Source organism: Hyla sarda, unplaced genomic scaffold, assembly GCF_029499605.1.
Source record: "Hyla sarda isolate aHylSar1 unplaced genomic scaffold, aHylSar1.hap1 scaffold_615, whole genome shotgun sequence".
In the NCBI taxonomy this organism is placed as follows: Eukaryota; Metazoa; Chordata; class Amphibia; order Anura; family Hylidae; genus Hyla; species Hyla sarda.
The window spans coordinates 75410-101627 of record NW_026610630.1 but is presented as its reverse complement, the minus strand read 5'-3'; the positions used below and the strand labels follow the sequence as shown (position 1 = coordinate 101627).

General features: G+C 45.1%; 8 non-coding genes and 2 pseudogenes across 8 annotated transcripts; all 10 read left to right on the top strand.

Moving 5' to 3' along the window:
- The first annotated feature begins 1929 nt into the window (after positions 1-1929).
- On the top strand, positions 1930-2120 carry LOC130341267 (U2 spliceosomal RNA). Its single transcript, XR_008881238.1, has one exon. It is a non-coding gene; the product is annotated as a U2 spliceosomal RNA (small nuclear RNA).
- A 2087-nt stretch (positions 2121-4207) lies between these two features.
- On the top strand, positions 4208-4398 carry LOC130341215 (U2 spliceosomal RNA). The gene has a single exon (XR_008881199.1). It is a non-coding gene; the product is annotated as a U2 spliceosomal RNA (small nuclear RNA).
- Positions 4399-6509: 2111 nt separating this feature from the next.
- On the top strand, positions 6510-6700 carry LOC130341266 (U2 spliceosomal RNA). Its single transcript, XR_008881237.1, has one exon. It is a non-coding gene; the product is annotated as a U2 spliceosomal RNA (small nuclear RNA).
- Positions 6701-8790: 2090 nt separating this feature from the next.
- On the top strand, positions 8791-8981 carry LOC130341265 (U2 spliceosomal RNA). Its single transcript, XR_008881236.1, has one exon. It is a non-coding gene; the product is annotated as a U2 spliceosomal RNA (small nuclear RNA).
- Positions 8982-11072: 2091 nt separating this feature from the next.
- On the top strand, positions 11073-11205 carry LOC130341237 (U2 spliceosomal RNA; annotated as a pseudogene).
- Positions 11206-16225: 5020 nt separating this feature from the next.
- On the top strand, positions 16226-16430 carry LOC130341228 (U2 spliceosomal RNA; annotated as a pseudogene).
- Positions 16431-18517: 2087 nt separating this feature from the next.
- Positions 18518-18708, top strand: LOC130341264 (U2 spliceosomal RNA). Its single transcript, XR_008881235.1, has one exon. It is a non-coding gene; the product is annotated as a U2 spliceosomal RNA (small nuclear RNA).
- A 2103-nt stretch (positions 18709-20811) lies between these two features.
- Positions 20812-21002, top strand: LOC130341263 (U2 spliceosomal RNA). Its single transcript, XR_008881234.1, has one exon. It is a non-coding gene; the product is annotated as a U2 spliceosomal RNA (small nuclear RNA).
- Positions 21003-23096: 2094 nt separating this feature from the next.
- On the top strand, positions 23097-23287 carry LOC130341262 (U2 spliceosomal RNA). The gene has a single exon (XR_008881233.1). It is a non-coding gene; the product is annotated as a U2 spliceosomal RNA (small nuclear RNA).
- A 2090-nt stretch (positions 23288-25377) lies between these two features.
- LOC130341261 (U2 spliceosomal RNA) lies at positions 25378-25568 on the top strand. The gene has a single exon (XR_008881232.1). It is a non-coding gene; the product is annotated as a U2 spliceosomal RNA (small nuclear RNA).
- The last annotated feature ends 650 nt before the right edge of the window (positions 25569-26218 follow it).

The following is a 26218-nucleotide window of genomic DNA, read 5'->3' as shown; positions in this document are numbered from 1 at the left end:
CCGCTGTTGGAGCGTCCAGGCACAGGACTTCTGCTGCTGCTGACTAAATGGCCTCCTTAATTGGATCATTTGAGTAGCCAGCACACCTGTGCAGGTAGGGCATGACATGATAGGCAGCTGCCTTGATAGCGGGTGGGTGCTGAATGTTCCTAATTGACAAAATAAGATTAATGCTTATGAAGAAATATAAAATCTCATCCCTTCCCCAATATCGCGCCACACCCCTACCCCTTAATTCCCTGGTTGAACTTGATGGACATATGTCTTTTTTCGACCGTACTAACTATGTAACTATGTAACATAACATGGGGGGGGGGGGGGGGTCTCCTGGCTGTTCACACAGGTGTGTCATTGCTGTACATTGACCATGCATTGCTTCTGTGGTATTGCAAAGGCAAAGACAAATGCTTCCAGCCATCCATTGCACTAATGGATTGGTCATCAGCTGGCTGTCTATGTCCCGCATCAATATAGACCAAAGTACAGAGGGTTAGGCTATGCTATTGTGCACCTACCTGATGCATCAGAAGGTGCGAGGCCCTTGCTAAATTCTGTGCACAGACTTTGAGATCTATACTTTAGACTGTATCTAAACCTGCTCCAACATGGACTGACATTCTGGCCTACTTTCAGCCGATGCGACTTGTCTGTCGCTGAACAGTCGCTTTTTATGTATTCAGCACCTATGTATAATGTTGTAAAAATGCTCTAGAAGCTAAAGTCGCAGAAATGTCACACATATTTGGCCTGCAACTTTCTGTGCGACAAATTCAGACAGGAAAAATCAGTATAAATCCTTAGAAAATTATCCCCCAGTGTCTCCATCTGCTGGCGGTATTGAATAAGCATTGCTGCACTGATGGGGTATGCATTAGACGAAAAAAAAGAAGAAAAAGAAGAATAATACGCCCAGAAAAGAGGCGAAAAGGAGAAAAACGTAAAAAAACGTGAAAAAAAAGTAAGAGGAAGAGAAGGGGAAATAAGGTGGAAATGGGTTTAAAAGTGATTTCGGCGGAGAAATATATATATATATATATATATATATATATATATATACGCGCACACACACACATATATATAAACGTATTCTCCGTTGAGATATTGCAGCCGCTGCTGTGTCCAGGCCCAGGAGCCTTAGCACTGTGCTGTGATGTCACTCAATACCACTGACATCACTAGGTGTAAACAACATCTCTCCTTTGCTGTGTATGTGACTATGGAGCTGTTTGGTGATGTCGTCTATTATGGCCTTCATAGAAGCAACAGGAGATTGTTGCATCCATCTAGAACCCTCAGAACTACAGTGCTATGATGTCACTCACTTCCACAGGCCTTGCAGAGTGTAAACAACAACAACCCAGCTTTGTTGTGTATGTAACCATAGGGATTTGTGATGTCACCTAGAACCTTCACAGCAGCGACAGCTTTATGAGGAGCATCAGCACTGCTCTGCCTGAGCAGAACCATCACCGCCATAGGTTGTCAAATAACCCGGGTTTAACCCACACAGGTAAGTCCAATGGGGTGCAGGCATGTCCTCTATGCTTACAGCTTCCCGTGGGTGTTGGTTTGATACCGTTTGGGGACAGCCAAGGAGGCATCTGCAGGCAACAAAGGTAGGTGTGTGCTTGTGTGTGTGTTTCCTATGCAGATCCTAAGCCCAGTGTCACATGCAAGTAGGAGGAGTAAGAAGGGTTCCTGGCAAATCCGGGTTATGGATTGCATTTAAAAAGGCCCCGTGGGAGTGCAATGGGCCCCTGTCTTGCTGCTTAGCAATAATGGTATGGGTTTAGGTTCTGCTGTGTGTACTGGTGGTTGACTGCCCCCCAGCCCAGAGTGTGCATGGAAAATTGTCTGGCAGCCTCCCTGACAGCAAGCAGTGATAGTGCCCATGAAGGGCACCTTGTTGGGCCCGCCCCTTTCACGGTTATCGCTTCTCGGCCTTTTGGCTAAGATCAAGTGTAGTATCTGTTCTTATCAGTTTAATATCTGATACGTCCCCTATCTGGGGACCATATATTAAATGGATTTTTGAGAACGGGGGCCGATTTCGAAGCTTGCTTCCGTCGCCCTATGCATTGACCCGATATGGCAGTATCTTCGGGTACAGTGCACCACCCCCTTACAGGGTTAAAAAGAAAGATTCCTACTTTCATTGCTACCTGCTTGCTGGCTAGCCAGCTAGCCCGCCCTGTGGGCCTTGCTGCTGCTGCAGCAGCCAAAAAACAAAAGGTGGTGCTGCTGCTGCTTCTGCTGCTTCTGCTTCTGCTTGTGTCTGGCCGCTGTTGGAGCGTCCAGGCACAGGACTTCTGCTGCTGCTGACTAAATGGCCTCCTTAATTGGATCATTTGAGTAGCCAGCACACCTGTGCAGGTAGGGCATGACATGATAGGCAGCTGCCTTGATAGCGGGTGGGTGCTGAATGTTCCTAATTGACAAAATAAGATTAATGCTTATGAAGAAATATAAAATCTCATCCCTTCCCCAATATCGCGCCACACCCCTACCCCTTAATTCCCTGGTTGAACTTGATGGACATATGTCTTTTTTCGACCGTACTAACTATGTAACTATGTAACATAACATGGGGGGGGGGGTCTCCTGGCTGTTCACACAGGTGTGTCATTGCTGTACATTGACCATGCATTGCTTCTGTGGTATTGCAAAGGCAAAGACAAATGCTTCCAGCCATCCATTGCACTAATGGATTGGTCATCAGCTGGCTGTCTATGTCCCGCATCAATATAGACCAAAGTGCAGAGGGTTAGGCTATGCTATTGTGCACCTACCTGATGCATCAGAAGGTGCGAGGCCCTTGCTAAATTCTGTGCACAGACTTTGAGATCTATACTTTAGACTGTATCTAAACCTGCTCCAACATGGACTGACATTCTGGCCTACTTTCAGCCGATGCGACTTGTCTGTCGCTGAACAGTCGCTTTTTATGTATTCAGCACCTATGTATAATGTTGTAAAAATGCTCTAGAAGCTAAAGTCGCAGAAATGTCACACATATTTGGCCTGCAACTTTCTGTGCGACAAATTCAGACAGGAAAAATCAGTATAAATCCTTAGAAAATTATCCCCCAGTGTCTCCATCTGCTGGCGGTATTGAATAAGCATTGCTGCACTGATGGGGTATGCATTAGACGAAAAAAAAGAAGAAAAAGAAGAATAATACGCCCAGAAAAGAGGCGAAAAGGAGAAAAACGTAAAAAAACGTGAAAAAAAAGTAAGAGGAAGAGAAGGGAAAAAAAGGTGGAAATGGGTTTAAAAGTGATTTCGGCGGAGAAATATATATATATATATATATATATATATATATATATATATACGCGCACACACACACATATATATAAACGTATTCTCCGTTGAGATATTGCAGCCGCTGCTGTGTCCAGGCCCAGGAGCCTTAGCACTGTGCTGTGATGTCACTCAATACCACTGACATCACTAGGTGTAAACAACATCTCTCCTTTGCTGTGTATGTGACTATGGAGCTGTTTGGTGATGTCGTCTATTATGGCCTTCATAGAAGCAACAGGAGATTGTTGCATCCATCTAGAACCCTCAGAACTACAGTGCTATGATGTCACTCACTTCCACAGGCCTTGCAGAGTGTAAACAACAACAACCCAGCTTTGTTGTGTATGTAACCATAGGGATTTGTGATGTCACCTAGAACCTTCACAGCAGCGACAGCTTTATGAGGAGCATCAGCACTGCTCTGCCTGAGCAGAACCATCACCGCCATAGGTTGTCAAATAACCCGGGTTTAACCCACACAGGTAAGTCCAATGGGGTGCAGGCATGTCCTCTATGCTTACAGCTTCCCGTGGGTGTTGGTTTGATACCGTTTGGGGACAGCCAAGGAGGCATCTGCAGGCAACAAAGGTAGGTGTGTGCTTGTGTGTGTGTTTCCTATGCAGATCCTAAGCCCAGTGTCACATGCAAGTAGGAGGAGTAAGAAGGGTTCCTGGCAAATCCGGGTTATGGATTGCATTTAAAAAGGCCCCGTGGGAGTGCAATGGGCCCCTGTCTTGCTGCTTAGCAATAATGGTATGGGTTTAGGTTCTGCTGTGTGTACTGGTGGTTGACTGCCCCCCAGCCCAGAGTGTGCATGGAAAATTGTCTGGCAGCCTCCCTGACAGCAAGCAGTGATAGTGCCCATGAAGGGCACCTTGTTGGGCCCGCCCCTTTCACGGTTATCGCTTCTCGGCCTTTTGGCTAAGATCAAGTGTAGTATCTGTTCTTATCAGTTTAATATCTGATACGTCCCCTATCTGGGGACCATATATTAAATGGATTTTTGAGAACGGGGGCCGATTTCGAAGCTTGCTTCCGTCGCCCTATGCATTGACCCAATATGGCAGTATCTTCGGGTACAGTGCACCACCCCCTTACAGGGTTAAAAAGAAAGATTCCTACTTTCATTGCTACCTGCTTGCTGGCTAGCCAGCTAGCCAGCCCTGTGGGCCTTGCTGCTGCTGCAGCCAAAAAACAAAAGGTGGTGCTGCTGCTGCTTCTGCTGCTTCTGCTTCTGCTTGTGTCTGGCCGCTGTTGGAGCGTCCAGGCACAGGACTTCTGCTGCTGCTGACTAAATGGCCTCCTTAATTGGATCATTTGAGTAGCCAGCACACCTGTGCAGGTAGGGCATGACATGATAGGCAGCTGCCTTGATAGCGGGTGGGTGCTGAATGTTCCTAATTGACAAAATAAGATTAATGCTTATGAAGAAATATAAAATCTCATCCCTTCCCCAATATCGCGCCACACCCCTACCCCTTAATTCCCTGGTTGAACTTGATGGACATATGTCTTTTTTCGACCGTACTAACTATGTAACTATGTAACATAACATGGGGGGGGGGGGGGGGTCTCCTGGCTGTTCACACAGGTGTGTCATTGCTGTACATTGACCATGCATTGCTTCTGTGGTATTGCAAAGGCAAAGACAAATGCTTCCAGCCATCCATTGCACTAATGGATTGGTCATCAGCTGGCTGTCTATGTCCCGCATCAATATAGACCAAAGTACAGAGGGTTAGGCTATGCTATTGTGCACCTACCTGATGCATCAGAAGGTGCGAGGCCCTTGCTAAATTCTGTGCACAGACTTTGAGATCTATACTTTAGACTGTATCTAAACCTGCTCCAACATGGACTGACATTCTGGCCTACTTTCAGCCGATGCGACTTGTCTGTCGCTGAACAGTCGCTTTTTATGTATTCAGCACCTATGTATAATGTTGTAAAAATGCTCTAGAAGCTAAAGTCGCAGAAATGTCACACATATTTGGCCTGCAACTTTCTGTGCGACAAATTCAGACAGGAAAAATCAGTATAAATCCTTAGAAAATTATCCCCCAGTGTCTCCATCTGCTGGCGGTATTGAATAAGCATTGCTGCACTGATGGGGTATGCATTAGACGAAAAAAAAGAAGAAAAAGAAGAATAATACGCCCAGAAAAGAGGCGAAAAGGAGAAAAACGTAAAAAAACGTGAAAAAAAAGTAAGAGGAAGAGAAGGGAAAAAAAGGTGGAAATGGGTTTAAAAGTGATTTCGGCGGAGAAATATATATATATATATATATATATTTATATATATATATATATATATATATATATATATATATATATATATATATATACGCGCACACACACGTATTCTCCGTTGAGATATTGCAGCCGCTGCTGTGTCCAGGCCCAGGAGCCTTAGCACTGTGCTGTGATGTCACTCAATACCACTGACATCACTAGGTGTAAACAACATCTCTCCTTTGCTGTGTATGTGACTATGGAGCTGTTTGGTGATGTCGTCTATTATGGCCTTCATAGAAGCAACAGGAGATTGTTGCATCCATCTAGAACCCTCAGAACTACAGTGCTATGATGTCACTCACTTCCACAGGCCTTGCAGAGTGTAAACAACAACAACCCAGCTTTGTTGTGTATGTAACCATAGGGATTTGTGATGTCACCTAGAACCTTCACAGCAGCGACAGCTTTATGAGGAGCATCAGCACTGCTCTGCCTGAGCAGAACCATCACCGCCATAGGTTGTCAAATAACCCGGGTTTAACCCACACAGGTAAGTCCAATGGGGTGCAGGCATGTCCTCTATGCTTACAGCTTCCCGTGGGTGTTGGTTTGATACCGTTTGGGGACAGCCAAGGAGGCATCTGCAGGCAACAAAGGTAGGTGTGTGCTTGTGTGTGTGTTTCCTATGCAGATCCTAAGCCCAGTGTCACATGCAAGTAGGAGGAGTAAGAAGGGTTCCTGGCAAATCCGGGTTATGGATTGCATTTAAAAAGGCCCCGTGGGAGTGCAATGGGCCCCTGTCTTGCTGCTTAGCAATAATGGTATGGGTTTAGGTTCTGCTGTGTGTACTGGTGGTTGACTGCCCCCCAGCCCAGAGTGTGCATGGAAAATTGTCTGGCAGCCTCCCTGACAGCAAGCAGTGATAGTGCCCATGAAGGGCACCTTGTTGGGCCCGCCCCTTTCACGGTTATCGCTTCTCGGCCTTTTGGCTAAGATCAAGTGTAGTATCTGTTCTTATCAGTTTAATATCTGATACGTCCCCTATCTGGGGACCATATATTAAATGGATTTTTGAGAACGGGGGCCGATTTCGAAGCTTGCTTCCGTCGCCCTATGCATTGACCCGATATGGCAGTATCTTCGGGTACAGTGCACCACCCCCTTACAGGGTTAAAAAGAAAGATTCCTACTTTCATTGCTACCTGCTTGCTGGCTAGCCAGCTAGCCAGCCCTGTGGGCCTTGCTGCTGCTGCAGCCAAAAAACAAAAGGTGGTGCTGCTGCTGCTTCTGCTGCTTCTGCTTCTGCTTCTGTCTGGCCGCTGTTGGAGCGTCCAGGCACAGGACTTCTGCTGCTGCTGACTAAATGGCCTCCTTAATTGGATCATTTGAGTAGCCAGCACACCTGTGCAGGTAGGGCATGACATGATAGGCAGCTGCCTTGATAGCGGGTGGGTGCTGAATGTTCCTAATTGACAAAATAAGATTAATGCTTATGAAGAAATATAAAATCTCATCCCTTCCCCAATATCGCGCCACACCCCTACCCCTTAATTCCCTGGTTGAACTTGATGGACATATGTCTTTTTTCGACCGTACTAACTATGTAACTATGTAACATAACATGGGGGGGGGGGGGTCTCCTGGCTGTTCACACAGGTGTGTCATTGCTGTACATTGACCATGCATTGCTTCTGTGGTATTGCAAAGGCAAAGACAAATGCTTCCAGCCATCCATTGCACTAATGGATTGGTCATCAGCTGGCTGTCTATGTCCCGCATCAATATAGACCAAAGTACAGAGGGTTAGGCTATGCTATTGTGCACCTACCTGATGCATCAGAAGGTGCGAGGCCCTTGCTAAATTCTGTGCACAGACTTTGAGATCTATACTTTAGACTGTATCTAAACCTGCTCCAACATGGACTGACATTCTGGCCTACTTTCAGCCGATGCGACTTGTCTGTCGCTGAACAGTCGCTTTTTATGTATTCAGCACCTATGTATAATGTTGTAAAAATGCTCTAGAAGCTAAAGTCGCAGAAATGTCACACATATTTGGCCTGCAACTTTCTGTGCGACAAATTCAGACAGGAAAAATCAGTATAAATCCTTAGAAAATTATCCCCCAGTGTCTCCATCTGCTGGCGGTATTGAATAAGCATTGCTGCACTGATGGGGTATGCATTAGACGAAAAAAAAGAAGAAAAAGAAGAATAATACGCCCAGAAAAGAGGCGAAAAGGAGAAAAACGTAAAAAAACGTGAAAAAAAAGTAAGAGGAAGAGAAGGGAAAAAAAGGTGGAAATGGGTTTAAAAGTGATTTCGGCGGAGAAATATATATATATATATATATATATATATATATATATATATATATACGCGCACACACACACATATATATAAACGTATTCTCCGTTGAGATATTGCAGCCGCTGCTGTGTCCAGGCCCAGGAGCCTTAGCACTGTGCTGTGATGTCACTCAATACCACTGACATCACTAGGTGTAAACAACATCTCTCCTTTGCTGTGTATGTGACTATGGAGCTGTTTGGTGATGTCGTCTATTATGGCCTTCATAGAAGCAACAGGAGATTGTTGCATCCATCTAGAACCCTCAGAACTACAGTGCTATGATGTCACTCACTTCCACAGGCCTTGCAGAGTGTAAACAACAACAACCCAGCTTTGTTGTTTATGTAACCATAGGGATTTGTGATGTCACCTAGAACCTTCACAGCAGCGACAGCTTTATGAGGAGCATCAGCACTGCTCTGCCTGAGCAGAACCATCACCGCCATAGGTTGTCAAATAACCCGGGTTTAACCCACACAGGTAAGTCCAATGGGGTGCAGGCATGTCCTCTATGCTTACAGCTTCCCGTGGGTGTTGGTTTGATACCGTTTGGGGACAGCCAAGGAGGCATCTGCAGGCAACAAAGGTAGGTGTGTGCTTGTGTGTGTGTTTCCTATGCAGATCCTAAGCCCAGTGTCACATGCAAGTAGGAGGAGTAAGAAGGGTTCCTGGCAAATCCGGGTTATGGATTGCATTTAAAAAGGCCCCGTGGGAGTGCAATGGGCCCCTGTCTTGCTGCTTAGCAATAATGGTATGGGTTTAGGTTCTGCTGTGTGTACTGGTGGTTGACTGCCCCCCAGCCCAGAGTGTGCATGGAAAATTGTCTGGCAGCCTCCCTGACAGCAAGCAGTGATAGTGCCCATGAAGGGCACCTTGTTGGGCCCGCCCCTTTCACGGTTATCGCTTCTCGGCCTTTTGGCTAAGATCAAGTGTAGTATCTGTTCTTATCAGTTTAATATCTGATACGTCCCCTATCTGGGGACCATATATTAAATGGATTTTTGAGAACGGGGGCCGATTTCGAAGCTTGCTTCCGTCGCCCTATGCATTGACCCGATATGGCAGTATCTTCGGGTACAGTGCACCACCCCCTTACAGGGTTAAAAAGAAAGATTCCTACTTTCATTGCTACCTGCTTGCTGGCTAGCCAGCTAGCCAGCCCTGTGGGCCTTGCTGCTGCTGCAGCCAAAAAACAAAAGGTGGTGCTGCTGCTGCTTCTGCTTCTGCTTGTGTCTGGCCGCTGTTGGAGCGTCCAGGCACAGGACTTCTGCTGCTGCTGACTAAATGGCCTCCTTAATTGGATCATTTGAGTAGCCAGCACACCTGTGCAGGTAGGGCATGACATGATAGGCAGCTGCCTTGATAGCGGGTGGGTGCTGAATGTTCCTAATTGACAAAATAAGATTAATGCTTATGAAGAAATATAAAATCTCATCCCTTCCCCAATATCGCGCCACACCCCTACCCCTTAGTTCCCTGGTTGAACTTGATGGACATATGTCTTTTTTCGACCGTACTAACTATGTAACTATGTAACATAACATGGGGGGGGGGGGGTCTCCTGGCTGTTCACACAGGTGTGTCATTGCTGTACATTGACCATGCATTGCTTCTGTGGTATTGCAAAGGCAAAGACAAATGCTTCCAGCCATCCATTGCACTAATGGATTGGTCATCAGCTGGCTGTCTATGTCCCGCATCAATATAGACCAAAGTACAGAGGGTTAGGCTATGCTATTGTGCACCTACCTGATGCATCAGAAGGTGCGAGGCCCTTGCTAAATTCTGTGCACAGACTTTGAGATCTATACTTTAGACTGTATCTAAACCTGCTCCAACATGGACTGACATTCTGGCCTACTTTCAGCCGATGCGACTTGTCTGTCGCTGAATAGTCGCTTTTTATGTATTCAGCACCTATGTATAATGTTGTAAAAATGCTCTAGAAGCTAAAGTCGCAGAAATGTCACACATATTTGGCCTGCAACTTTCTGTGTGACAAATTCAGACAGGAAAAATCTGTATAAATCCTTAGAAAATTATCCCCCAGTGTCTCCATCTGCTGGCGGTATTGAATAAGCATTGCTGCACTGATGGGGTATGCATTAGACGAAAAAAAAGAAGAAAAAGAAGAATAATACGCCCAGAAAAGAGGCGAAAAGGAGAAAAACGTAAAAAAACTTGAAAAAAAAGTAAGAGGAAGAGAAGGGAAAAAAAGGTGGAAATGGGTTTAAAAGTGATTTCGGCGGAGAAATATTTATATATATATATATATATATATATATATATATATATATATATATATACGCGCACACACACACATATATATATAAACGTATTCTCCGTTGAGATATTGCAGCCGCTGCTGTGTCCAGGCCCAGGAGCCTTAGCACTGTGCTGTGATGTCACTCAATACCACTGACATCACTAGGTGTAAACAACATCTCTCCTTTGCTGTGTATGTGACTATGGAGCTGTTTGGTGATGTCGTCTATTATGGCCTTCATAGAAGCAACAGGAGATTGTTGCATCCATCTAGAACCCTCAGAACTACAGTGCTATGATGTCACTCACTTCCACAGGCCTTGCAGAGTGTAAACAACAACAACCCAGCTTTGTTGTGTATGTAACCATAGGGATTTGTGATGTCACCTAGAACCTTCACAGCAGCGACAGCTTTATGAGGAGCATCAGCACTGCTCTGCCTGAGCAGAACCATCACCGCCATAGGTTGTCAAATAACCCGGGTTTAACCCACACAGGTAAGTCCAATGGGGTGCAGGCATGTCCTCTATGCTTACAGCTTCCCGTGGGTGTTGGTTTGATACCGTTTGGGGACAGCCAAGGAGGCATCTGCAGGCAACAAAGGTAGGTGTGTGCTTGTGTGTGTGTTTCCTATGCAGATCCTAAGCCCAGTGTCACATGCAAGTAGGAGGAGTAAGAAGGGTTCCTGGCAAATCCGGGTTATGGATTGCATTTAAAAAGGCCCCGTGGGAGTGCAATGGGCCCCTGTCTTGCTGCTTAGCAATAATGGTATGGGTTTAGGTTCTGCTGTGTGTACTGGTGGTTGACTGCCCCCCAGCCCAGAGTGTGCATGGAAAATTGTCTGGCAGCCTCCCTGACAGCAAGCAGTGATAGTGCCCATGAAGGGCACCTTGTTGGGCCCGCCCCTTTCACGGTTATCGCTTCTCGGCCTTTTGGCTAAGATCAAGTGTAGTAATACAGGAGATCTGGTCAGAAGGTACTCGGGTACCCCTCTCCTCGGCCTTGTGGGATCGCCCAGGTTTATTGCCTGGGCTTCACCCACTTGTTGCTATTGGGGAGAGGGCCTAGTCCCAGGGTAACGAGTAGCGATCGCCTCTCAAGACCTTCGGGTGGAGAGAGGTTAGAACCATGGATGATGATCCGGATCCAGGTTCTGTGCCGGCATACGCAAGGATCAAAAACACCGTGAGAGTCATTCTCACGGATGATACCAAAAGGGCGGACGATTTGAAATTCGTAGTAGAGGACGTGCTCGGAGGAGTTTTCGGAATACAGAAGGGCGAGATATTGGCAATCCAGGACTACCCGAAGCGTAAAATTTTTGATGTGACGTTCACACAAAATGGCATCCACAGAGATTTTGTTACCAGAGCTGCTGCGAGTAAAGACAAAAAGCTTCAGGGTGTCCGGATTATTGAGCACGTTCTAGACGATATTAAGCTGGTGGTAGTAAAGATGTATTCCCCTTTCGCCAACCTACACGATGTTGAGTTGTTTTTACAAGTCTATTTTAGTAAGGTTGAGTGCAGAGGAAAAATCATGAACAGCTGTGGCATCTGGACATCTAAGTGGAGATTTCAGGTTACATGCAAAAAAGATGACAGATTGCCAGGGGGAATACAACTACCACCAGCTCGTTTTAAAATAAATAATATGTGTGGCGACCTCTTTTATGCGGGGATGCCAAGCTACTGCAGGAAGTGTCACAGATATGGACACACAAAAGAAAACTGTGAAAGTACATGCAAAAAATGTGGTAGCACACAGCACGAGACAGAGAAATGCACAAGAGGAGGGAGGTGCAATTTCTGTCAACAATTCGGTCACCTTTTCTCCTCTTGTCCCCACAGACATAGGACGGAGCAGCAGTGGCAACCCTGGAGGCAGCAAGGACAGCAACCGGGACACCAGCCGAGGCAAGCAGAGCCAGTGATTACCCCCCCACAAGAGGTAAGCGGTGAGATGGAGAAGGAGAAAGACCCCCCTCAGGCAAAAGGAGGGGACCCTAAAGAGCAGAGGATGGCCAAAAAACGTGCAAGTGGTGGAAAAACTGGCCCCCAGGAGCATGCTGGGTTAAGAGAGGAGCAGACGGCGGCCGAATCCGCTCCTCAGCAACCTCTGGCTCAGGGTCCCCCTGAGAGCGATGATCCGGGTGGAGAGGTGAAGGTTAAAAGGCGGAGGGGCTCCAGAAGACTCTATTCGGAGGCGGTCCAGGGGGAGCCGATGGAAGTACCTGCGGATGCAGGGAACCCAAGTGACGTTCCTCCACAGGTCCCCATAGGGGATACCCCCCCTCCTCCCTGCCAGGAGGAGGTTTCAGGGGTGACCGTCTCTGAGGTACCAGAGACGGAACTAAGTGAACACCCGATGGAGGGGCAAGAGGTGGAAGAACCCAATGAGTCTGGAGCCCTAATTGCCAGGATGCCCGAGAACAACTATGCCTCAATCATGATGGAGGAGGGGGGTCGGCTGAGTGATGGTGCCTCCTCTCCTGCTTCCTCTATGCGTACAGTTGAGTCAGATTTTGGGGGGTATGAGGCTTCGGAGGGGGAATCAGAGGTGTAAGACGTTTTCTTGTACATTCCCATGGCTGAGTTGTCCGGTCTGTCCTTGAACGTGAGAAGTGTGAGCGCCAGAGTAAGAAGGGTTGCCCTATTTAATTACTTGTCGGTTTTTGCTGCTTCCGTCCTTTTCCTGCAGGAATGTGGCATCCCGCACAGATTAAATTATAAAGAATATGAAGATGATTGGGTGCACGGTCCATCAGGCTGGTCTGGATCAAATGAGTCCAGATCAGCAGGGGTCGCCATACTTTTTAAAGGGAACGTTTTAATTGAGAGTTTTAACGAAATTTTACCAGGCAGAATTTTATTGGTCAACGCTTTTATTAATGGTATTAAATGGCAGTTTTTAATTTTTTATGGTTCTCCTGATAAGAATGAAAGAATAAAAATGTTGGAGATTTTACCCCTTTTTATTAACAATTCTAGTCCTCTTGTTTTATCAGGTGATTTTAATTGTATTTTAAGGGGAGAACGCCGTTTTTCGAACGCAGTGAGTAGGAACTATGACAAGACGTCTTTTATGTTAAAAAACTTGATTTTAGATTTTAATCTCACTGATGTTTTTAAAAAATGTAATTTTAACGTACCAGAGGAAGACGGTGTTACCTGGAGCAATGCAAGCTGTAGCTCCAGGATAGATTTTATTTTTTGTTCTTATCAAGTACTGCCTTTTAACTGTGATCTTTTTACCAATGTTTTTTCTGACCATAAATTATTGTATTTTAAAGTTAAAAGTGATTTTAAAAGGAGAACTGGTAGGAATGCCTGGAAGTTAAACGTGTCCCTTTTAGAAGATCCGCAGGTTTTATCAGATTTTATCACCTTTTACAAGGAATGCAGACGAGTAAAAGACCCCAACACTCCCACCAGTATCTGGTGGGAAAAAATGAAACTAAAAATAAAAGAATTTTTTATCCGTGTTGGGGTTAGGAAAGCTAAAGAAAAACGTGAATTTTATAATATCCTAAATACTCGTCTGCAAACCCTGTACAAATTCAGAGCACATGGGATGGAGGTGGAGAAGGAGGTACATGATCTTAAAAAAGAAATAACTAAGTGCCTGGAGCAGAAAGGAAAAGAAATTATCTTTAGGTCTCGAATACAGCATCTTGAGGAAAACGAGACCTGCTCCAGGTATTTTTTTAAGAAAATACATGAAAATAGAAGGTTAATAGAAAACATTGAAGGAGTGAATGATGTACAGGGTATTTTAAAAAAGGTGCAAGAGTTTTATGCGGATCTTTTTAATGTAAAACACATTGATGAATGTTTTATGAATGACTCGTTAAAGGAGATCACCAATTTTTTAGATCCTGTCTCACAGTCTTTTTTATTGCAGAATATTTCAGAGCAGGAGATTTTAGAGACCGTCAAGAGTTTTAAAACAGGTAAAGTGCCTGGGCCGGATGGTATACCCATTGAATTTTATGTTACTTTTTATGGTATTTTAAAAGAAGATTTGTTCTCCCTTTTTACGGAAGTCTTTAAGTCTAAAATCCTCCCAGGCTCATGGAAGAAGGGTGATGTCTCCCTGCTATTCAAAAAGGGAGACCGGTCGGAACTCAAAAACTGGAGACCAATCACCCTTCTGAACTGCGACTATAAAATAATGGCGAAACTGTGTGCTAACCGCTTAAAGAACGTAATCCATAAAATAATTCATACAAACCAAGTCTGTGGGGTGCCTGGGAGGAGTTTATGGGAGAACCTAAACCTTTTAAAGGATGTAATTAGCGACACCAAATTAAGAAAAGGAAAGCTGGCGGTTTTATCCATAGATTTTGAAAAAGCTTTCGACAGGGTGTCACATTTTTATCTTTTTAAGGTTTTAGAGAAAATGGGTATACCTGATGGCTTTTTATTGTCTCTTAGAGCTTTTTATGATAACTGTACTAGTAAAATTTTAGTAAATGGTTTTAAGACACAGGGCGTGATTTTAAATTCCGGAGTGAAGCAGGGGTGTCCCTTGTCCCCACTACTCTTCATTTGCGCAATAGAGCCTCTTTTATGTACAATACGAAAGGATAAGCAGATCCATGGAGTCCCCCTGCCAGGAGGAGGGGGACTAGAGGCGAAGGTAGTGGGGTACATGGACGATGTTGCGGTGTTTTGCAGGGACACCCCATCGCTTCAGAAGACGCTAAAACAGATTCAATATTTTAATTGTGCCTCCGGTTTTAAAGTCAATTTTAACAAAAGTAACATTTTAAACATAGGCGGAATGCCTTTGTATGATGTGCCCGTCCCTGTGTCTGAGTCGGTGCAGATTTTAGGTGTCTCCTTTGACGAGTCTAATAATGGTTTTAATAGCTGGGACTTGGTGGCTCAAAAAATAAATAAGAAAATATGTATGTGGAACATGCGAGAACTTACAATGGAAGGGAAGGTTTTAATTACAAAAATGGTGCTTTTACCTATTTTATTGTATTTAAGTCTGGTTTTCCCACCCCCCGAAATGGTTCTAAAGAAAATAACAAAAGCTTGTTTTACTTTCTTTTGGAGTTCTAAGAGCGAAAAATTAAAGAGACAAATTGTGATAAAACCGAACTCCAGGGGCGGTAAGGATTTTCCAGATTTTAAAGCTTTCCTTTTAATAAAGTTTTTTAGCATGTGTTTTACTACTGTTTTTAAAGATAGCTACTGGTCTTATTTTGTTCGTTTTAATACTGGTTATTTTATGCGGAGGAACGGCTGGTTTTCTACAGTTTTAAGTTGCCCTTATTCTTTGAATTTACCCCCTCAATACATGATTTTAGGAAAAATTTTAAACTTATATAATTTTAAAGGTAAAAGTGTTCAGGATCTGTGCAATAGCAAAAAACTACTAAAGGAAATAAAAGAAACCAGTACCGTGACTCCCATCAAAAATTTTAACGAACAGAAGTGTATACAGATTTGGAAGATGTTGAGTATTAATTATCTTTTTAATTCACAGAAGGACCTGGCCTGGAGCTGCGCACACGAGTGTCTTCCATGCCGGGCATTCCAGCACCGAAGAGGATTATCCAACTCTGCAACCTGCCCGAGGGAGGGATGCCGACAAGAGGAGACCGTGCACCATCTAATATGGACTTGTTTTTACTCGCAGAAAATATGGACAAAGATACTCCCTCTGGTAAAAAGGATAACTGGACTAAAAGACTTAAATATTGCAGTGGTTTTTTATGGTTGCCTGGAATGCCCAACACGGACTCAAGAGACTATTGCATGGAAGATCATAAACTGTGTGAAGGCAGCTCTGTGGAAGGCCAGGAATATTTTATTGTTCAAGCATGAGGTTTTATCTGTGAAGGACATTTTATCTATCTGTTTTTATGAAATGTACCAGTACTATCTTTTAGACAAGAAGAGATTTCCGCTTTTATCTAGAAAATGGTTTTTAAAAGAATGGAATTCTATCTTGTAAAGCCACCAAGTGCCCATTTTATGTTTTAATATGTTGTAAATATGTTATTTATATGTAACTGTATTTATTGACATATTTGCACAATTTTGTTAACATTATTTAATTTTTAATAAAGTTGCCCCCGTAAGGGTAGTCAAGTTAAAAAAAAAAATCTGTTCTTATCAGTTTAATATCTGATACGTCCCCTATCTGGGGACCATATATTAAATGGATTTTTGAGAACGGGGGCCGATTTCGAAGCTTGCTTCCGTCGCCCTATGCATTGACCCGATATGGCAGTATCTTCAGGTACAGTGCACCACCCCCTTACAGGGTTAAAAAGAAAGATTCCTACTTTCATTGCTACCTGCTTGCTGGCTAGCCAGCTAGCCAGCCCTGTGGGCCTTGCTGCTGCTGCAGCCAAAAAACAAAAGGTGGTGCTGCTGCTGCTTCTGCTGCTTCTGCTTCTGCTTCTGTCTGGCCGCTGTTGGAGCGTCCAGGCACAGGACTTCTGCTGCTGCTGACTAAATGGCCTCCTTAATTGGATCATTTGAGTAGCCAGCACACCTGTGCAGGTAGGGCATGACATGATAGGCAGCTGCCTTGATAGCGGGTGGGTGCTGAATGTTCCTAATTGACAAAATAAGATTAATGCTTATGAAGAAATATAAAATCTCATCCCTTCCCCAATATCGCGCCACACCCCTACCCCTTAATTCCCTGGTTGAACTTGATGGACATATGTCTTTTTTCGACCGTACTAACTATGTAACTATGTAACATAACATGGGGGGGGGGGGGGTCTCCTGGCTGTTCACACAGGTGTGTCATTGCTGTACATTGACCATGCATTGCTTCTGTGGTATTGCAAAGGCAAAGACAAATGCTTCCAGCCATCCATTGCACTAATGGATTGGTCATCAGCTGGCTGTCTATGTCCCGCATCAATATAGACCAAAGTACAGAGGGTTAGGCTATGCTATTGTGCACCTACCTGATGCATCAGAAGGTGCGAGGCCCTTGCTAAATTCTGTGCACAGACTTTGAGATCTATACTTTAGACTGTATCTAAACCTGCTCCAACATGGACTGACATTCTGGCCTACTTTCAGCCGATGCGACTTGTCTGTCGCTGAACAGTCGCTTTTTATGTATTCAGCACCTATGTATAATGTTGTAAAAATGCTCTAGAAGCTAAAGTCGCAGAAATGTCACACATATTTGGCCTGCAACTTTCTGTGCGACAAATTCAGACAGGAAAAATCAGTATAAATCCTTAGAAAATTATCCCCCAGTGTCTCCATCTGCTGGCGGTATTGAATAAGCATTGCTGCACTGATGGGGTATGCATTAGACGAAAAAAAAGAAGAAAAAGAAGAATAATACGCCCAGAAAAGAGGCGAAAAGGAGAAAAACGTAAAAAAACGTGAAAAAAAAGTAAGAGGAAGAGAAGGGAAAAAAAGGTGGAAATGGGTTTAAAAGTGATTTCGGCGGAGAAATATATATATATATATATATATATATATATATATATATATACGCGCACACACACACATATATATAAACGTATTCTCCGTTGAGATATTGCAGCCGCTGCTGTGTCCAGGCCCAGGAGCCTTAGCACTGTGCTGTGATGTCACTCAATACCACTGACATCACTAGGTGTAAACAACATCTCTCCTTTGCTGTGTATGTGACTATGGAGCTGTTTGGTGATGTCGTCTATTATGGCCTTCATAGAAGCAACAGGAGATTGTTGCATCCATCTAGAACCCTCAGAACTACAGTGCTATGATGTCACTCACTTCCACAGGCCTTGCAGAGTGTAAACAACAACAACCCAGCTTTGTTGTGTATGTAACCATAGGGATTTGTGATGTCACCTAGAACCTTCACAGCAGCGACAGCTTTATGAGGAGCATCAGCACTGCTCTGCCTGAGCAGAACCATCACCGCCATAGGTTGTCAAATAACCCGGGTTTAACCCACACAGGTAAGTCCAATGGGGTGCAGGCATGTCCTCTATGCTTACAGCTTCCCGTGGGTGTTGGTTTGATACCGTTTGGGGACAGCCAAGGAGGCATCTGCAGGCAACAAAGGTAGGTGTGTGCTTGTGTGTGTGTTTCCTATGCAGATCCTAAGCCCAGTGTCACATGCAAGTAGGAGGAGTAAGAAGGGTTCCTGGCAAATCCGGGTTATGGATTGCATTTAAAAAGGCCCCGTGGGAGTGCAATGGGCCCCTGTCTTGCTGCTTAGCAATAATGGTATGGGTTTAGGTTCTGCTGTGTGTACTGGTGGTTGACTGCCCCCCAGCCCAGAGTGTGCATGGAAAATTGTCTGGCAGCCTCCCTGACAGCAAGCAGTGATAGTGCCCATGAAGGGCACCTTGTTGGGCCCGCCCCTTTCACGGTTATCGCTTCTCGGCCTTTTGGCTAAGATCAAGTGTAGTATCTGTTCTTATCAGTTTAATATCTGATACGTCCCCTATCTGGGGACCATATATTAAATGGATTTTTGAGAACGGGGGCCGATTTCGAAGCTTGCTTCCGTCGCCCTATGCATTGACCCGATATGGCAGTATCTTCGGGTACAGTGCACCACCCCCTTACAGGGTTAAAAAGAAAGATTCCTACTTTCATTGCTACCTGCTTGCTGGCTAGCCAGCTAGCCAGCCCTGTGGGCCTTGCTGCTGCTGCAGCCAAAAAACAAAAGGTGGTGCTGCTGCTGCTTCTGCTGCTTCTGCTTCTGCTTGTGTCTGGCCGCTGTTGGAGCGTCCAGGCACAGGACTTCTGCTGCTGCTGACTAAATGGCCTCCTTAATTGGATCATTTGAGTAGCCAGCACACCTGTGCAGGTAGGGCATGACATGATAGGCAGCTGCCTTGATAGCGGGTGGGTGCTGAATGTTCCTAATTGACAAAATAAGATTAATGCTTATGAAGAAATATAAAATCTCATCCCTTCCCCAATATCGCGCCACACCCCTACCCCTTAATTCCCTGGTTGAACTTGATGGACATATGTCTTTTTTCGACCGTACTAACTATGTAACTATGTAACATAACATGGGGGGGGGGGGTCTCCTGGCTGTTCACACAGGTGTGTCATTGCTGTACATTGACCATGCATTGCTTCTGTGGTATTGCAAAGGCAAAGACAAATGCTTCCAGCCATCCATTGCACTAATGGATTGGTCATCAGCTGGCTGTCTATGTCCCGCATCAATATAGACCAAAGTACAGAGGGTTAGGCTATGCTATTGTGCACCTACCTGATGCATCAGAAGGTGCGAGGCCCTTGCTAAATTCTGTGCACAGACTTTGAGATCTATACTTTAGACTGTATCTAAACCTGCTCCAACATGGACTGACATTCTGGCCTACTTTCAGCCGATGCGACTTGTCTGTCGCTGAACAGTCGCTTTTTATGTATTCAGCACCTATGTATAATGTTGTAAAAATGCTCTAGAAGCTAAAGTCGCAGAAATGTCACACATATTTGGCCTGCAACTTTCTGTGCGACAAATTCAGACAGGAAAAATCAGTATAAATCCTTAGAAAATTATCCCCCAGTGTCTCCATCTGCTGGCGGTATTGAATAAGCATTGCTGCACTGATGGGGTATGCATTAGACGAAAAAAAAGAAGAAAAAGAAGAATAATACGCCCAGAAAAGAGGCGAAAAGGAGAAAAACGTAAAAAAACTTGAAAAAAAAGTAAGAGGAAGAGAAGGGAAAAAAAGGTGGAAATGGGTTTAAAAGTGATTTCGGCGGAGAAATATATATATATATGTATATATATATATATATATATATATATATATATATATATATATACGCGCACACACACACATATATATAAACGTATTCTCCGTTGAGATATTGCAGCCGCTGCTGTGTCCAGGCCCAGGAGCCTTAGCACTGTGCTGTGATGTCACTCAATACCACTGACATCACTAGGTGTAAACAACATCTCTCCTTTGCTGTGTATGTGACTATGGAGCTGTTTGGTGATGTCGTCTATTATGGCCTTCATAGAAGCAACAGGAGATTGTTGCATCCATCTAGAACCCTCAGAACTACAGTGCTATGATGTCACTCACTTCCACAGGCCTTGCAGAGTGTAAACAACAACAACCCAGCTTTGTTGTGTATGTAACCATAGGGATTTGTGATGTCACCTAGAACCTTCACAGCAGCGACAGCTTTATGAGGAGCATCAGCACTGCTCTGCCTGAGCAGAACCATCACCGCCATAGGTTGTCAAATAACCCGGGTTTAACCCACACAGGTAAGTCCAATGGGGTGCAGGCATGTCCTCTATGCTTACAGCTTCCCGTGGGTGTTGGTTTGATACCGTTTGGGGACAGCCAAGGAGGCATCTGCAGGCAACAAAGGTAGGTGTGTGCTTGTGTGTGTGTTTCCTATGCAGATCCTAAGCCCAGTGTCACATGCAAGTAGGAGGAGTAAGAAGGGTTCCTGGCAAATCCGGGTTATGGATTGCATTTAAAAAGGCCCCGTGGGAGTGCAATGGGCCCCTGTCTTGCTGCTTAGCAATAATGGTATGGGTTTAGGTTCTGCTGTGTGTACTGGTGGTTGACTGCCCCCCAGCCCAGAGTGTGCATGGAAAATTGTCTGGCAGCCTCCCTGACAGCAAGCAGTGATAGTGCCCATGAAGGGCACCTTGTTGGGCCCGCCCCTTTCACGGTTATCGCTTCTCGGCCTTTTGGCTAAGATCAAGTGTAGTATCTGTTCTTATCAGTTTAATATCTGATACGTCCCCTATCTGGGGACCATATATTAAATGGATTTTTGAGAACGGGGGCCGATTTCGAAGCTTGCTTCCGTCGCCCTATGCATTGACCCGATATGGCAGTATCTTCGGGTACAGTGCACCACCCCCTTACAGGGTTAAAAAGAAAGATTCCTACTTTCATTGCTACCTGCTTGCTGGCTAGCCAGCTAGCCAGCCCTGTGGGCCTTGCTGCTGCTGCAGCCAAAAAACAAAAGGTGGTGCTGCTGCTGCTTCTGCTGCTTCTGCTTCTGCTTGTGTCTGGCCGCTGTTGGAGCGTCCAGACACAGGACTTCTGCTGCTGCTGACAAAATGGCCTCCTTAATTGGATCATTTGAGTAGCCAGCACACCTGTGCAGGTAGGGCATGACATGATAGGCAGCTGCCTTGATAGCGGGTGGGTGCTGAATGTTCCTAATTGACAAAATAAGATTAATGCTTATGAAGAAATATAAAATCTCATCCCTTCCCCAATATCGCGCCACACCCCTACCCCTTAATTCCCTGGTTGAACTTGATGGACATATGTCTTTTTTCGACCGTACTAACTATGTAACTATGTAACATAACATGGGGGGGGGGGGGGGTCTCCTGGCTGTTCACACAGGTGTGTCATTGCTGTACATTGACCATGCATTGCTTCTGTGGTATTGCAAAGGCAAAGACAAATGCTTCCAGCCATCCATTGCACTAATGGATTGGTCATCAGCTGGCTGTCTATGTCCCGCATCAATATAGACCAAAGTACAGAGGGTTAGGCTATGCTATTGTGCACCTACCTGATGCATCAGAAGGTGCGAGGCCCTTGCTAAATTCTGTGCACAGACTTTGAGATCTATACTTTAGACTGTATCTAAACCTGCTCCAACATGGACTGACATTCTGGCCTACTTTCAGCCGATGCGACTTGTCTGTCGCTGAACAGTCGCTTTTTATGTATTCAGCACCTATGTATAATGTTGTAAAAATGCTCTAGAAGCTAAAGTCGCAGAAATGTCACACATATTTGGCCTGCAACTTTCTGTGCGACAAATTCAGACAGGAAAAATCAGTATAAATCCTTAGAAAATTATCCCCCAGTGTCTCCATCTGCTGGCGGTATTGAATAAGCATTGCTGCACTGATGGGGTATGCATTAGACGAAAAAAAAGAAGAAAAAGAAGAATAATACGCCCAGAAAAGAGGCGAAAAGGAGAAAAACGTAAAAAAACGTGAAACAAAAGTAAGAGGAAGAGAAGGGAAAAAAAGGTGGAAATGGGTTTAAAAGTGATTTCGGCGGAGAAATATATATATATATATATATATATATATATATATATATATATATATACGCGCACACACACACATATATATAAACGTATTCTCCGTTGAGATATTGCAGCCGCTGCTGTGTCCAGGCCCAGGAGCCTTAGCACTGTGCTGTGATGTCACTCAATACCACTGACATCACTAGGTGTAAACAACATCTCTCCTTTGCTGTGTATGTGACTATGGAGCTGTTTGGTGATGTCGTCTATTATGGCCTTCATAGAAGCAACAGGAGATTGTTGCATCCATCTAGAACCCTCAGAACTACAGTGCTATGATGTCACTCACTTCCACAGGCCTTGCAGAGTGTAAACAACAACAACCCAGCTTTGTTGTGTATGTAACCATAGGGATTTGTGATGTCACCTAGAACCTTCACAGCAGCGACAGCTTTATGAGGAGCATCAGCACTGCTCTGCCTGAGCAGAACCATCACCGCCATAGGTTGTCAAATAACCCGGGTTTAACCCACACAGGTAAGTCCAATGGGGTGCAGGCATGTCCTCTATGCTTACAGCTTCCCGTGGGTGTTGGTTTGATACCGTTTGGGGACAGCCAAGGAGGCATCTGCAGGCAACAAAGGTAGGTGTGTGCTTGTGTGTGTGTTTCCTATGCAGATCCTAAGCCCAGTGTCACATGCAAGTAGGAGGAGTAAGAAGGGTTCCTGGCAAATCCGGGTTATGGATTGCATTTAAAAAGGCCCCGTGGGAGTGCAATGGGCCCCTGTCTTGCTGCTTAGCAATAATGGTATGGGTTTAGGTTCTGCTGTGTGTACTGGTGGTTGACTGCCCCCCAGCCCAGAGTGTGCATGGAAAATTGTCTGGCAGCCTCCCTGACAGCAAGCAGTGATAGTGCCCATGAAGGGCACCTTGTTGGGCCCGCCCCTTTCACGGTTATCGCTTCTCGGCCTTTTGGCTAAGATCAAGTGTAGTATCTGTTCTTATCAGTTTAATATCTGATACGTCCCCTATCTGGGGACCATATATTAAATGGATTTTTGAGAACGGGGGCCGATTTCGAAGCTTGCTTCCGTCGCCCTATGCATTGACCCGATATGGCAGTATCTTCGGGTACAGTGCACCACCCCCTTACAGGGTTAAAAAGAAAGATTCCTACTTTCATTGCTACCTGCTTGCTGGCTAGCCAGCTAGCCAGCCCTGTGGGCCTTGCTGCTGCTGCAGCCAAAAAACAAAAGGTGGTGCTGCTGCTGCTTCTGCTGCTTCTGCTTCTGCTTGTGTCTGGCCGCTGTTGGAGCGTCCAGGCACAGGACTTCTGCTGCTGCTGACTAAATGGCCTCCTTAATTGGATCATTTGAGTAGCCAGCACACCTGTGCAGGTAGGGCATGACATGATAGGCAGCTGCCTTGATAGCGGGTGGGTGCTGAATGTTCCTAATTGACAAAATAAGATTAATGCTTATGAAGAAATATAAAATCTCATCCCTTCCCCAATATCGCGCCACACCCCTACCCCTTAATTCCCTGGTTGAACTTGATGGACATATGTCTTTTTTCGACCGTACTAACTATGTAACTATGTAACATAACATGGGGGGGGGGGGGGGTCTCCTGGCTGTTCACACAGGTGTGTCATTGCTGTACATTGACCATGCATTGCTTCTGTGGTATTGCAAAGGCAAAGACAAATGCTTCCAGCCATCCATTGCACTAATGGATTGGTCATCAGCTGGCTGTCTATGTCCCGCATCAATATAGACCAAAGTACAGAGGGTTAGGCTATGCTATTGTGCACCTACCTGATGCATCAGAAGGTGCGAGGCCCTTGCTAAATTCTGTGCACAGACTTTGAGATCTATACTTTAGACTGTATCTAAACCTGCTCCAACATGGACTGACATTCTGGCCTACTTTCAGCCGATGCGACTTGTCTGTCGCTGAACAGTCGCTTTTTATGTATTCAGCACCTATGTATAATGTTGTAAAAATGCTCTAGAAGCTAAAGTCGCAGAAATGTCACACATATTTGGCCTGCAACTTTCTGTGCGACAAATTCAGACAGGAAAAATCAGTATAAATCCTTAGAAAATTATCCCCCAGTGTCTCCATCTGCTGGCGGTATTGAATAAGCATTGCTGCACTGATGGGGTATGCATTAGACGAAAAAAAAGAAGAAAAAGAAGAATAATACGCCCAGAAAAGAGGCGAAAAGGAGAAAAACGTAAAAAAACGTGAAAAAAAAGTAAGAGGAAGAGAAGGGAAAAAAAGGTGGAAATGGGTTTAAAAGTGATTTCGGCGGAGAAATATATATATATATATATATATATATATATATATATATATATACGCGCACACACACACATATATATAAACCTATTCTCCGTTGAGATATTGCAGCCGCTGCTGTGTCCAGGCCCAGGAGCCTTAGCACTGTGCTGTGATGTCACTCAATACCACTGACATCACTAGGTGTAAACAACATCTCTCCTTTGCTGTGTATGTGACTATGGAGCTGTTTGGTGATGTCGTCTATTATGGCCTTCATAGAAGCAACAGGAGATTGTTGCATCCATCTAGAACCCTCAGAACTACAGTGCTATGATGTCACTCACTTCCACAGGCCTTGCAGAGTGTAAACAACAACAACCCAGCTTTGTTGTGTATGTAACCATAGGGATTTGTGATGTCACCTAGAACCTTCACAGCAGCGACAGCTTTATGAGGAGCATCAGCACTGCTCTGCCTGAGCAGAACCATCACCGCCATAGGTTGTCAAATAACCCGGGTTTAACCCACACAGGTAAGTCCAATGGGGTGCAGGCATGTCCTCTATGCTTACAGCTTCCCGTGGGTGTTGGTTTGATACCGTTTGGGGACAGCCAAGGAGGCATCTGCAGGCAACAAAGGTAGGTGTGTGCTTGTGTGTGTGTTTCCTATGCAGATCCTAAGCCCAGTGTCACATGCAAGTAGGAGGAGTAAGAAGGGTTCCTGGCAAATCCGGGTTATGGATTGCATTTAAAAAGGCCCCGTGGGAGTGCAATGGGCCCCTGTCTTGCTGCTTAGCAATAATGGTATGGGTTTAGGTTCTGCTGTGTGTACTGGTGGTTGACTGCCCCCCAGCCCAGAGTGTGCATGGAAAATTGTCTGGCAGCCTCCCTGACAGCAAGCAGTGATAGTGCCCATGAAGGGCACCTTGTTGGGCCCGCCCCTTTCACGGTTATCGCTTCTCGGCCTTTTGGCTAAGATCAAGTGTAGTATCTGTTCTTATCAGTTTAATATCTGATACGTCCCCTATCTGGGGACCATATATTAAATGGATTTTTGAGAACGGGGGCCGATTTCGAAGCTTGCTTCCGTCGCCCTATGCATTGACCCGATATGGCAGTATCTTCGGGTACAGTGCACCACCCCCTTACAGGGTTAAAAAGAAAGATTCCTACTTTCATTGCTACCTGCTTGCTGGCTAGCCAGCTAGCCAGCCCTGTGGGCCTTGCTGCTGCTGCAGCCAAAAAACAAAAGGTGGTGCTGCTGCTGCTTCTGCTGCTTCTGCTTCTGCTTGTGTCTGGCCGCTGTTGGAGCGTCCAGGCACAGGACTTCTGCTGCTGCTGACTAAATGGCCTCCTTAATTGGATCATTTGAGTAGCCAGCACACCTGTGCAGGTAGGGCATGACATGATAGGCAGCTGCCTTGATAGCGGGTGGGTGCTGAATGTTCCTAATTGACAAAATAAGATTAATGCTTATGAAGAAATATAAAATCTCATCCCTTCCCCAATATCGCGCCACACCCCTACCCCTTAATTCCCTGGTTGAACTTGATGGACATATGTCTTTTTTCGACCGTACTAACTATGTAACTATGTAACATAACATGGGGGGGGGGGTCTCCTGGCTGTTCACACAGGTGTGTCATTGCTGTACATTGACCATGCATTGCTTCTGTGGTATTGCAAAGGCAAAGACAAATGCTTCTAGCCATCCATTGCACTAATGGATTGGTCATCAGCTGGCTGTCTATGTCCCGCATCAATATAGACCAAAGTACAGAGGGTTAGGCTAT